The sequence below is a fragment of the Hylobates moloch genome, unplaced genomic scaffold (assembly GCF_009828535.3).
Source record: "Hylobates moloch isolate HMO894 unplaced genomic scaffold, HMol_V3 SCAFFOLD_7, whole genome shotgun sequence".
Taxonomy (NCBI): Eukaryota; Metazoa; Chordata; class Mammalia; order Primates; family Hylobatidae; genus Hylobates; species Hylobates moloch.
In genome coordinates this window covers 76,481,740-76,495,851 of record NW_026652282.1, presented here as the reverse complement: position 1 = coordinate 76,495,851, position 14,112 = coordinate 76,481,740, and positions in this window count along the sequence as shown.

Here is a 14,112-nt window from a genome sequence, read left to right as displayed (position 1 = left end):
AGAACATGGAAAAACGCAACTACCTCCCAAAGATTTCACTAAGAGATCAAACGCAGCATGTCTCCTCACATTTCATTGGTTACAGCCAGTCTAGTGGCCATGATGAACTTTGTGGGTTGGGGAAGTACAATTTCATTGTGTGACTGAACCTAATGAGGAAAGCCAAAGGTAAATGGTGAATAACAATAATGACTACCACAGTCTGCCCTTTTGGTCACAGAAAATTCAGTTCACTCCCTTTATTCACACAGCGTTATCATCACTACTTGCCCAGGGAGAGCAACACAGAAATCTCATCTGGTGACTGTGTGGAGCTCAAAATCCAGGATCTCTGAGTCAGGCACAGGATTCCCGATATCAGATCCAGATATGACTCCTCCTTATCTGAAGACCTATGGAATATAACGAAAAATGATCTACCTCCCACACATATATAATATACAGTGTTCAAAGAGACAAAATAATCCAAATAAATACCTTCATTAGGAAGGGGAAAGGATGGGAAACATACACATACTGGCTGTTAAAGCTTCTACCTATAACTGATATACATCAGTTCTGCTCATAGTTCATTGTCCAAGCCAAGTCACATGTCTTTACATAACTTAAAAGTATTTGAGAAAATGTATTTCTAACACAACCCTGGAAGTAAAAGAGTATGAAATAGTGTGGAACACTCATGATTACCATAAATGTACACATAGAGTTGTCTGAAACCACAAATATCCATATTTTAAAAAGCGACTATTTTCTTCTATGCTCTGAAATGCAAGGTTTACTTGTCAAACTGTGAGTATATCCAATATTTTGTTCAGGCCACTGGAAGAGGTGACAAGTTTACTTTATTACTTAAGGGCAGACGCAAATCAATTTTTACATCTTGTATTAGAGGTAGTATTTACAAAAGATGAAGTGTTGTGATAATTGCAACAAAGGAAGCATCAAGTAAGTTTAAGGTGTATCATAAATTTATTTTTTGTGTTTAGAAGAACATCGTATTATTCTGTATTTGATGCATCTTGTTTCTAACATGTCAGAGTTTTCAAATTTCATGAAGCATACAATTTCACTGTGCATAAAAATTACCATGAATCTTTAAAATGGAAGGGAGAGGGTAAGAAGGAAAAAAAATTACCGTGTATCCTTGTTAAATATTCAGTTAGCCCTGTTCCTTATTAGGTCTGTGGTGGATTTAAAGAAGCTACATGTTTAATAAGCATTTCTGATTCTTCTGAAGTAGGTGGTCTCTGAAAACATCATTTTAAAATGTATGAAATGGAGTAACAAGAAGAAGGTAATCAGGAATTTCTGAACTACTTTGCAATGAAAATCTATATTAATAATATAATTTATATCTCATATACCTAAATAAATAACTTACAGAACACACTTCATGCTCAAATAGATAAATAAGTTATGAGTAATATTAATTACTTACTGGAAAAAATGAATCACATTTGATTCTGATATTATAACTATTGAATTAAGTGTATCACCTTCTATATCAGATTCATCATGCACTGGGTAAGATATATCATCTGCTGAATTAAGTCTCCTGCATAAATCTGATACTTCACCTCTTGAACCAAAAATCTAACTCTCTATGTTAGATACATAACTTGCTGAATCTAATATACCATCAATGAAATCAAAATTACCACCTACTAAGTCATGAGTTTTGAAATGACTATTTTAGATTGCATATATCTATAAAGAAGTAGTACAATGCCCTGCATCACTCTTAGTTTAGATTTTACTTGAGTAAACCCCTACAGACCTTCATTTTGTTCTATAGAGTTTGATCAACTTTCTTCAGTTACTTAGTGTAAGTAAGGCCACCAGTAACCAGGAGAAAAGTGAAATATATCTCTGCATAAACTATGAAAATATATGTACTATATATAATATACATAATGAAAATATAAGTATATATATTTAGCTAAGTAATCTAAACAAATACAATATTCACTGAGTTGTATTTACTATTGCTACTCCTGTGTTATGCAAAGGCCATGCCTAAAATGAAGAAAAAGTTAGCAACTTGTCAGTTATCTGTTTATCAAGATCCATAGTGACATTCTAGTGGTCTGTAAAGATCTCAGTAAGCTTGTGGTGGGTTTAAAACTCAAATTGAGTGAAACAGTTCTTATTATCTGATGAATGTATTTTAACTTATAAATACAATTTTAATGTGGTGAAAGTCATAAATGTAAAAATAAATATGGTTGTAAACAAAGACCTACAATATAGGGGCAGAATACGATATATGAAATCATACCTCATGGCCTCTGTATATCACACTTAATTATTTTCCAATTATGTAAACTATTTAGGTTTAGCATGAAGTTCAGTGACATCTTGTTACTCTTATGTGATCTTTGGTTATGTATAAAATTAGTTCATTTAAATAAAGTTATCATTCTAAATATTTTCCCAAATATATCACCTGCTATATAATTATTCTGTTACAGTCAATGTTTCCATGATTTTTTAATTTGTGAACTATTTTCAAATATCATTTTAAATAAGAAACATGATCAACATTTTTGTAAAAAATTAGCTCAAGTGCAGTACTTTAATCGTTACTTACCCCCTTTTATTTTTGAAAAAATTTTTTATAGAAAAATAAAAATACAAGTAAGAAACTTTAAAATTACCAAGATCAAACGACTCTGAGATTACCATTGTCATTACTCAGATATTCCCTATACAAATATATGCATTGAACTCACATTCTTAAAGTCATTTTAACCGACACAGCAGTGTGTGGCTGATTTGAAGCATTAAAACTCAGCATATTTATATTTTGTTTGCTTAATTACTTCTCTTAGCAGTCTTGTAAGATAAGATAGAAAGGTCTCATATTGTCTTTTCTATTTTATAGAAGAAGAAATAGAGACATATTTTCATGTTGGCACATTGACAACATTTTAAATAGGCTGTTTGATCTGTTAAAATAAACTTTTATACATGATTAAAGTATAAAAAGTCAAAATGAATCATTTATCATTGTATGTCAGGCCCAATATTCTTTGCCCTTCACCAGGTTTTGTGGCTTTAAAAGTATTCTGTTTAGCTTATTTCTTTATGATAAGTGTAAGAATACTGACCTTCATTTCATCTTTCCTGAATTAACTCCATAGGCAAACCTTAATGTTACCATAGCTTTATGTCACTTTGTAGCCATTTTCTTCTAGTCTATGGGTTCTCTGAACCCCTCTTGTATTACTTGAGAAATGTAGCACTGGGTCTATATCACGATTAGTGGAAACCAGTGGCATGAGATATCAGAATCCAAAGCACTAGTGGAAATATTCATCAACTCCTGTATGATTTTTTTTCAGGAATGGCAAGAAAAGGTAGTACATAATCTACCTATATAGAAAATAAATTACAGAGAGGGCTGATATAGACAGACATGGATCAAAGTGAAGACAACCAAAGTCAAATCCACACTAGCAATGACCTCTCTCTGTTAACCATTTTCCTGCACAAAAATAACCTGTTTTGATTGAATCGATTTGCTTTCTTATCCCATTTTTTAATCCTCAAGGTTAACATTGAAATTGCACATCAGCTGAGTGTTTGAAATGTCCCTGGATTCCCAGAAGATAAAATACTACAGAATATTTAAACATAATGCTGAGTCAGCTGGGAAGGTCACTAGAATGAGTTAGAATATTTGGTTCCCTTTTTAACATGAAGGGATGTTAAATTTTACTGAAAGCCTTTTCTGCATCTACTGAGATGATCTTTTTGTTGCTCTTATTTTAGGTTTTGTGCGTTTTGCTTTTTGGGTTTTGGTGGGCTTTTTCGAGACAGGGTCTTACTCTGTCACCCAGGCTGGAGTGCTATGGCACAGTCTCAGGTCACTGTAGCCTCAACCTCCTGGGCTCAAGTGATCCTCCCACCTCAGCCTCTGGAGTAGCTGGGATGACAGGCTCACACCACCACACCCAGCTAATTTTTGCATTTTTTGCAGAGACAGAGATTAGTCATGTTGCCCAGGGTGGTCTCTAATTCCTGAGCTCAAGCTATATGCCCACCTTGGCCTCCCAAAGTACTGGGATTACAGGCATGAAGCACCATGGCTGGCCTGAACATGTGGTCTTTGTCTTCAGTTTCGTTTATGTGATGAGTCACATTTATTGATTTGTGTATATTGAATGAGCCTTGCATTCCAAGGATAAAGCCTACTTGATTATGGTGGATTAGCTTTTTAATTTGCTGCTGAATTCCCTTTGCTAGTATTTTGTTAAAGATTTTCACATCAATGTTCATCAAGGATATTGGCCTGAATTTTTCTTTTGTTGTTGTGTTTCTGCCAGATTTTGGTATCAGGATGATGCTGGCCTCATAGAAGGAATTGGAGAGGAGTATCTCTCCTCAGTTTTTTTGGAATAGTTTCAGTAGGAATGATACTAGCCCTTCTTTCTATGTCTGGTAGAATTCAGCTGTGAATCTATCTGGTCCTAGGCTTTTTTTTTTTTTTTTTTTGGTTGGTAGGCTATTTATTGCTGATTCAATTTTAGAGCTTGTTGTTGGTCTGTTCAGAGAATCAGTTTCTTTCTGGTTCAGTCTTGGAAGGATGTATGTTTCAATGAATATATCCATTTCTTCTAGATTTTCTAGTTTGTGTGCATAGAGGTGTTCATAGCAGTTTCTGATATTTATTTGTGTTTCTGTGAGGTCAGTGGTAATATTCCCCTTGTCATTTCTAATTGTGTTTATTGGGATCCTCTCTCTTTTCTCCTTTATCAGTAGAGCTAGCAGTCTATCTATCATTAATGTTTTCAAAAAGCCAAATCCTGGATTTGTTGATCTTTGAATGTATTTTGTGTCTCAGTCTCCTTCAGTTGAGCTCTAATTTTGGTTATTGCTTGTCTTCTGTTAGATTTGGGGTTAGTTTGCTGTTGCTTCTCTACTTATTTTAGTTGTGATGTTAGGTGGTTAATTTGATATATTTTTTTAAATTTTGATGTGGGTGCTCAGTGCTGTAAATTTCCCTCGTAAAATTGCCATAGTGGTGTCCCAGAGAATCTGTTATCTTTACCTTGTTCTCATTAGCTTCAAATAACTTCTTGATTTCTGTCTTAATTTCATTAATTATCCAAAAGCCATTCAGGAGCAGTTTGCGTAATTTCCATGTAATTGTACAGTTTTGAGCTATTTTCTTAATGTTAATTGCCAATTTGATTACACTGTGGTTTGAGAGAGTGGTTGGTGTGACTTTGGTTCTTTTGCATTTTCTGAGGATTGTTCCATGTCTGAATGTTTGGTTAATTTTAGAGTATGTGCCATATGGTGATGAGAAAAATGTATATTCTGTGTTTTGTGGTGGGGAGTTCTACAGGTGTCTATCAGTTCCATTTGTCCAGTGTTGAGTTCAGATCCTTAATATCTACATTAATTTTATGCCTCAATGATCTGTCTAATACTCAGAAAACTAGGTATTGAAGGAACATACATGAAAATAATAAGAGCCATCTATGACAGATCTACAACTAGCATCATACTGAATGGACAAAAGCTGGAAGCATTTCTCTTGAAAACTAGCACAAGTCAAGGATGCCCTCTCTCACCACTCCTAGTCAATGTAATATTGGAAGACCTGACCAGAGCAATCAGGCAAGAGAAAGAAATAAAGAGTCTCCAAATAGGAAGGGAGGAAGTCAAAATATCCTTGTTTGTGGATGGTATGAGTCTATGTCTAGAAACCCCATAGTTTCTGTCCAATAGCTCCTTGAGCAGGTAAGCAACATCAGCAAAGTTTTATGCTACAGAATCAATGTATGAAAATCACTAGCATTTCTATATACCTACAATCAAACCAAGAGCCAAATCAGGAACATAATCCCATTCACGATTACCAAATAAATAAATAAAATAATTATAAAATGCCTAGGCATACAGCTAACCAGAGAGGTGAAATATCTCTAAAATGAGAATTACAAAACACTGCTGAAATAAATAAAAGATGACACAAACAAATAGAAACATATTCTATGCTTATGGATAGGAAGAATCAATATAATTAAAATGGCCATATTACAGCAATTTACAGGTTCAATGTTATTCCTATCAAACTACCAATAACATTCTTTATAGAAGTAGTAAAAAAACCTATTTTTAAATTAACATTGAACCAAAAAGAGCTTGAATAGCCAAGACAATTTTAAGCAAAAAGAACAAAACAGGAAGCACAATGTTACCTGACTTCAAACTATGTGACAGGACTATGGTAACCAAAAGAACATGGGTACTCGTACAAAAACAGACACATAGACCAACGGAACAGAATATAGAGCTTAGAAATAAGGCCGCATACCTACAACCATCTAATCGTCTATAAAATTGACTTTATAAAACAACAATGGAGAAAGGATTCCCTATTCAATAAATAGTGCTTGGATAACTGGCTAACCATATGCAGATGATTGAAACTTGATGCCTTCTTTATACCATATACAAAAATCAACTCAAGATAGATTAAAGACCTACATGTTAAACCCAAAACTATAAATCCCTGGAAGACAACCTAGGCAACACCATTCAGGACATATAAACAAGCAAGGATTTTATGACAAAGATGCCAAAAGTAATTGCAACAAAAGCAGAAATGACAAATAGTTTCTAATTAAATGAAAGAACATCTGTACAGCAAAAAAAAAAAAAAAAAAAAACTATGAGTAGAAGAAACAGATGACCAACAGAATGGGAGAAAATTTTTGTGATCTATACATCTGAAAAATGTCTAATATCCAGCATCTATAAGGAATTTAGACAAATTCGCAAGAAAGAAACAACAACCTCATTAAAAAGTGGACAAAGGACTTGAACACTTTTTTAAAGAAGACATACATGTGGCCAAAGAAGTATATGAAAGAAACTCAATATCACTAATCATTAGAGAGTTGCAAATCAAAACCACAATGAGATACCATCTCACACCAGTCAGAATGGCTATTACTAAAATATCAAAAAATAACAGATGCTTGTGAGGTTGCAGAGAAAAGAGAATGCTTATACACCATTGGTGGGAATGTAAATTAGTTCAACCCTTGTGGAAGACAATGTGGTTGTTCCTCAAGGACATAAAGACAGAAATACCATTTGACCCAGCCCATTACTGGATACATATCCAAAGGAATAGAAATTATTCTATCATTGGGACACATGCACACATATGTTGATTGCAGCACTATTCACAAAAGCAAAGAAGTGGATTAAATCTAAATGCTAATCAATGGTAGACTGGATAAAGAAAATGTAGTACTTACATACCCTGGAATACTATGCAGCCATAAAAAAGAGTGAGTTCATGTCCCTTGCAGGAACATGGATGAAGCTGGAGGTCATTGTCCTCAGAAAACTTATGCAGTAACAGAAAACCAAACACTACATGTTCTCCCTTATAAGTGGAAGCTAAATGGTGAGGACACATGGGCACAGAGAGAGGAACAACAGACACTGGGGCATACCTGATCGGGGAGGATGGGAGAAGGCAGAGGATCAGATAAAATAACTACTCGGTACTAGTATTAATACCTGGATAACAAAGTAATCTGTACAACCAACATGAGTTTACCTATGTAACAAACCTGTGCATGTACCACTGAACCTAAAATAAAAGCTTTTCTAAGAAAGAATATTTTGTTCCTAATGTGGAACCCGTAACTATATAGTCTTAGGGACATCATATCACTTTTCCTGGCCTCATCTATTAAACACCATTACACATCTATTCATATCAAACATGATAGAATATTATGAATGTTAATTATTTTCCATTAGGTAAAGATTTTGGAGTTCTTATAAAGAAAGGGAGGAGATATATAAGAACAAAGACTACTTTTATTGTATTTATATTTTTAATTTTGTTTCAAGACAGGGTCTTGCTCTATTATTCACACTGGAGTTCAATGGTGCATTAGCAGCTCACTGCAATGTCAAGCTCCTGGGCTCTTAGCAGTACTTCCACCTCAGCTCCACAAGTAGTTAGGACTATACTCCTGCACCACCATGCGTGGCTATTCTTTTTTTACTTTTTGTAGATATAGGGTCTTGCCTTTTGTAGAGGCTTGTCTTAAATATGAGCCTCAAGCAAACCTCCCACCTTGGCCTCCCTAGTGCCAGGATTATAGAAGTGAGGCATCGTGTTTGACCCCAAGAACAAGGACTACTTTTAAAATAACATGACAGAAAAAATAAAACAGCCTGACAAAGCTTTAGTTGAAAATCGAATTTTTATAAATTCTATTCTTCTATTTTTCTGAACTTACATAAAATTTCTCATCATAATTTGTAATGGGAGGGAGCATTATTGAGAGAATGAAAAAACACCTGTGTGACTAGTGCTCAGAAAAAAAGAAAACATGTATAAAAGACAAGGCTGGAGAAATAGAGAGGGACAAATCAAACAAGGGGTTGGAAGCCATGCTAAGGATATTGTTCTTTAGCCTAAGACACAATTGGAAGTAATTGAGAAGTTTTGTTTTGTTTTTTTTTTTTGAGATGGAGTCTCACTCTGTGGCCAGACTGGAGTGCAGTGACCCAATCTCGGCTCATTGCAACCTCTGCCTCCCAGGTTCAAGCGATTCTCCCGCCTCAGCCTCTTGAGTGCCTGGGATTGCAGGCGTGTGCCACCACACACAGCTTAATTTTTGTAATTTTAGTAGAGGCAGGGTTTCACCATCTTAGTCAGGCTGGTCTCAAACTGCTGACCTCAAGTGATCCGCCTGCCTCGGCCTCCCAAAGTGCTGGGATTATAGGCATGAGCCACCGCACTCGGCCATAATTGAGAAGCTTTAACCAGAAAAATAAAATGATCAGACTTGTATTAGGTTGGTCACCATTACTTTTAATGGCGAAAACCGCGATCACTTTTACACCAACCTAATATTTTATGAAGCTCATTCTGTTTGCAGTGTGGAAAGTTGATTTGCAGTGGACAAAAAGCAGATATAGTAAAACTAATGAGAAAATTACAACAGTAGTTCAGGTAGGAGATGATAGGGAATTTGTCTTAGATATTATTAATGGAAATGATACAAAGTGGGCCAAATCGTAGTTTCTTTAAATCCAGGGAGTTAGTAATGGGATATAGGAAAAATACAAAGAGATACATGAAATATCAATGTTCCTGGATTAGGGAGGAAGCTGATTTATGTGTATTATTTTACAAATTAGCAAATACATTAAAATAGAACAATATATAGAACAATGGTGACAAGTTTTCATGAAGCAAAGATTGTGACTAATCTTGTACTAAGCAACTGACACCCATAAGAAATAAGAAAGGAAACACAAAAAACTTTACTAAATAGAAAATGTGAATTTAATTGACAAATATGTCCTAAAGTAACAGTAATTTCAATGCATGTAAATGGATTATAGTGATTAACGAAGCAAAGAAAATATACAGTTTTGAAAAAAACAGTAACTAGATGTTCTTTCAAAGGACACAGAATAATCGGAAATAGAGGAGAAGAAAAAGAAATACTAAGCAGTATGAATCAAAGAAAGCTAGGAGTGAGGCAGATATAATTTAGGGAAAAATAATGTTATGGTAAAAGGGACCATTGCACAAGAGATATATCTATTATAAATATATATTCCTAAGAGTGCCAACTCTAAATGTATTAATCAAAAAGAGACAGAACTTTAAGGAAACATAGATAAACAATTTTGATTAGAGACTTTAACACACTCTTCTAGAGAACCAAAAATATTTTTTAATATATGCTGTCTGTGTGTGCACACATATAACTCTACAAACAACTGAAAATTATTTTCAAGCACACATAGAACATTTAAATAATAGGCCATATATTTTGTCATATGGAAAGTCTCTGTAAATTCTAAAAGATCAGTAAAATGAAATAACATTGGACATCAATAGTAATGAAAGAATAGCTTAAAATCAGAAGTTAGAAAATAAAATAACATATTTATAAATAACCCATCGTTTTAAAAAAGAATCACAAAAACTTATAATAAAGAAATTTTTAGGTGAGTGATAAGACACTGAGTGTCAGAAATTATGTTTTACAGAGAAGCAGTAATTAGTGGAGAATGTGTACTCTGTGTTTTATAAACAAATAAGGATAATTTTTAAATTACTAGGAATTTAGTTCAATATTTTGGAAAAATTGAAACTAAAACCAATGAAACTAATAGAATAAAAATGATAATGGGCAGAAATAATAGTAATACTAATAATGATAATAAAACTCAGAAATAACTTTCTTCAAATTACAATATTTTCTTAAAAGGAGTAACAAAATTGTTAGACTTCTAAAAATGTTTAATAAACTAGAAAAAAATACAAAAATAAATACAATCATAATAAAAAAGAAAATAGCTACAGACCCAACAGAATTCTAATAAATAATAAGGAACAAAATTAGTGACTATAACATCAGTTTGAAAACCTAGATTAAATGAATACATTTACAAAATAATATAAAACGGCAAAATTGGAAGAAGAAAAAAGGGACTTGAGTATATCTAGAAGCATCAAAAAATAGAAATAGTAGTCAAAACCTTTGTTCCTCAAATCACATGCCCAATGATTTTACAAGTGAGTTCTATCCAACTTTCAAGTAACAGTTAATCTATATTTTAACATATTTTCCTGAAAATACTTTCAAAAACTATACTTTCTCAGCTCTTTTCATAATACAAGTGTAGTATTTATTCCTAAAACAGATGTGAACAATTCAAGATTGAAAGCATATTGAACATTTAACTTATGAAAGTAAATACAATTAGCCAGGCTTCGTGGCAGGTGCCTATATTCTCAGCTACTCAGGATGCTGAGGCAGGAGGGTCCTTTGAGCCCAGGAGCTCCAAGCTGCAGTGAGTTATAATCCCACCACTGTACTCCAGTCTGGGTAACAGAGCAAGACCTTCTCTCTAAAAACTAAATAATTAATTAAAAATAAAAAATAAAGTAAATACAAACATTCAAAAACAACCTACTGAATCATAAAATATATTTTAAAAACTTTATGATTAATTATCATAAACGGAAGGATATAGCTACAGTAGAAAATTAATAAATGTTGAGGATGGCAGAATAACAAAATAGGCTACCCTGGGCCTCCAGCAGAATGCAACCACTATTCTGAACTGCTTTTGCTCAGATTGTTATTGGAGAGAAAACAAACTTCTGTCTTGTTAAGCCACTACATTTTTGTTGTTTGTTATGGAATCTAAACCTGTACCCTAACAATAGCACCACTGTCTCCCAAATTCTGTTTAAACTGTCCTCATTGCCAGCTGGCTGAAAAGTGACACACTACCAAAATCCCATTTTAGAGTTTGCATCCTAGGCTTACACCTGCCACCAATTATGCTAATTATTTTCCCTAGCGAACTGAGATGGGAATTAGCAAGCAGAAAATGTATTGAAAAGTGTTTCACTTGTAGTGAATTGAGATATCCAGGATTGAGTAGTGGGAGAAACTTAAAACAATTCCTCATAACTAAGTTCTCAACTGATATTCAGGTAGTATGTTCAACACATAGTAACTCTGGAGGTGGGACGGCCCTTCAGGGTTGCTCCAGTTCAAACAAAGGCCTGGGCTTTTGTGTCCCTGCATTGGCCAGTTGTTTGCTGCAGACTGCTTCCTTATAGAAGGTATAATTTTAAATGAAGCAGTTCTCTAAGGGCAATTGCAATTTCCCATGAGAAACGCAGTTGTGGCAAGCAGGTAGGGGATGGATGCAGCAGGCCTGAAGACGGAATCTGCTCAGGGGATCATAATATTCACTGTAATGCTCTATCATAATACCAGGCTTCCATTTAATTATCTTCTCAACTACAAAATATCTTACTTTGCTGGTGCAGAATTTAAAATAATCTGCAGAATTTAACGGGATCTTTTGCTTTTAAACCTGTAAAAAAATCAATTTCACTTATAATAAGATAAACGTAAAAGAAATTACAATGAGATATTTTCAGAACTTTTGATAATCTAAGGCATTGGGTAGTATGTAGAGGTAAATTTACTCTAATATTCTGTGGAGGCTAAAGCAACTCCATCTTGGAAGTAATTTTACCATGTTGGCTTCTGATTAACCCCTGTTCTTGGAAGGGCTCTAAGATTTTCAGTTATCTATTGTTTCTTGTGTAAGAGTGGAAACTTACCGTAAATCCTGCCCTTAGGCCAAACAACCTTGATGTTATCATACTTTAAATTGCCCTACACATGCTTTCTGAACTACCCCCCCTTATGGTATACAAACCCTGGGTCTGGGGGGTAATGCTGCAGGAATCCACCATCTTGTCTCTCTGTCACCTGAGACACAGACAGAGCTTCTATTTGTAAGTCCCTATTAAATGTCTCTCTAAGAAATTGCATTTGTCATTCTCTTTATTCAGCCTCTCAGCTTCCTCAAACTTTGGGGTAGTTTTGCATAGAACTGCCTACCATGAAACATTATTTTGCTGGGGCTATAAAATTTTACAGTTCCCCAGGCAGAATATCTGCATTGCTTTTACTCAGTAATTCATATAAAAATGTATTTAATAACTAAGTCATGATGGTAGACTCAGCAATGATTTCTTGGATATCACATCAAAACCACAGGCAACAAAAGAAAAACAAAATTAGATTTCATCAAATATAAAAACTTTTGCACCTCGAAACAATCAACAGGTGGAAAGGCAACTCACAGAATGGGAAAAATATTTTCAAATCATATATTTGATGAGGAATTAATATCTAGAATATGTAAAGAACTCCTATAACTCCACAACAGAAAAACAACCCAATTAAAAATGGTTTGGATAGATATTTCTCCAAAGAATATACACAAGTAGGCATACAGATTGCCATCAAAAACATAAAAGATGTTCAACATCACTAATTATTAGGGAAATGCAGATCAAAGCTACTATGAGATTCCACTTCACACCCATTAGGTTAACTATTATCCAAAAAACAGAAAATAGCAAGAGTTGTTGAGGATATGGAGAAATTAGAAGTCCTGTACGTTTCTGGTGGTAATGTAAAATAATGTGGCTGTTGTGTAAAAGAGTATGGTAGGTCCTCAAAAAGCTAAATTAGAATTACAATAAGATGAAGCAATTTTAATTATAGGTATGTACCCACAAAATTTGGAAGCAAGGACTACAACAGATACTTGTACACCCATGGGCACTATTACTGTTCACATTACAAATTATCCTTAAAATATAGTTAATATATTTTATTTCTTACTATGCCACATAGCATTTCTTTTTCTTTTATTCAGTGAATTGTTATTTATATTGATTCACATATTAGCTCTTTTTTCTTAATATTATTTCTCATATCCTTTCTACTTTCTGAGTTTAACTTCATTCTTTCTGAGGTATATTTATCAGTAGGACTTTAACCAAGGGTCTATCTCAGTTTTTCTTTAGCTGAGTTTATAATTCTAAATTAAAATAATTTTACCTGGAGATTTTGTGTGTGTGTGTGTGTTTTGCTTTTGCTATTGAAAATGTTATTTTTATTATAATTCTTCCTGTGTAGGCAATCTTTTATCTATGTTTGCTGTTAAGATTTCCATTCTTTCTTTGATGTTCCACAGTTTCACTTTTCCATAATATTAAATTGTTATGTTAAATTATGTTCTCTTCCACAGAAATTTTTATGCTTTTTTAACCAGATTTGTGTCCTTTATCAGATCTTGAAAAAATTTAAAGTCATTATATCTATAAATCTTACTATTGCTCAAAAATCTATTCTAAATGATCTGTTTATTCGATTTCCCTTTGATTAACTAGTCTTTGAATTTCTCTGTCCTGCCTTATGGGTAATTTCCTCAAAACCATATTTCAGTTTACTAATATCTCTTTAGATGTGGCTAATATACTATTTAGATCATCATTAATTTTTCCATTTCAACAACTTTATTTTTTTAAAGAAGGCCGGGTGCGCTGGCTCACAACTGTAATCCCAGCACTTTGGGAGGCTGAGGCGGGTGGATCATCTGGGTCAGGAATTCAAGACCGGCCTGGCCAACATGGCGAAACCCTATCTCTACTGAAAATACAAAAACTTAGCCGGGCATGGTAGCCGTGTGCCTGAAATCCCAACTACTCAGAAGTCTGAGGCA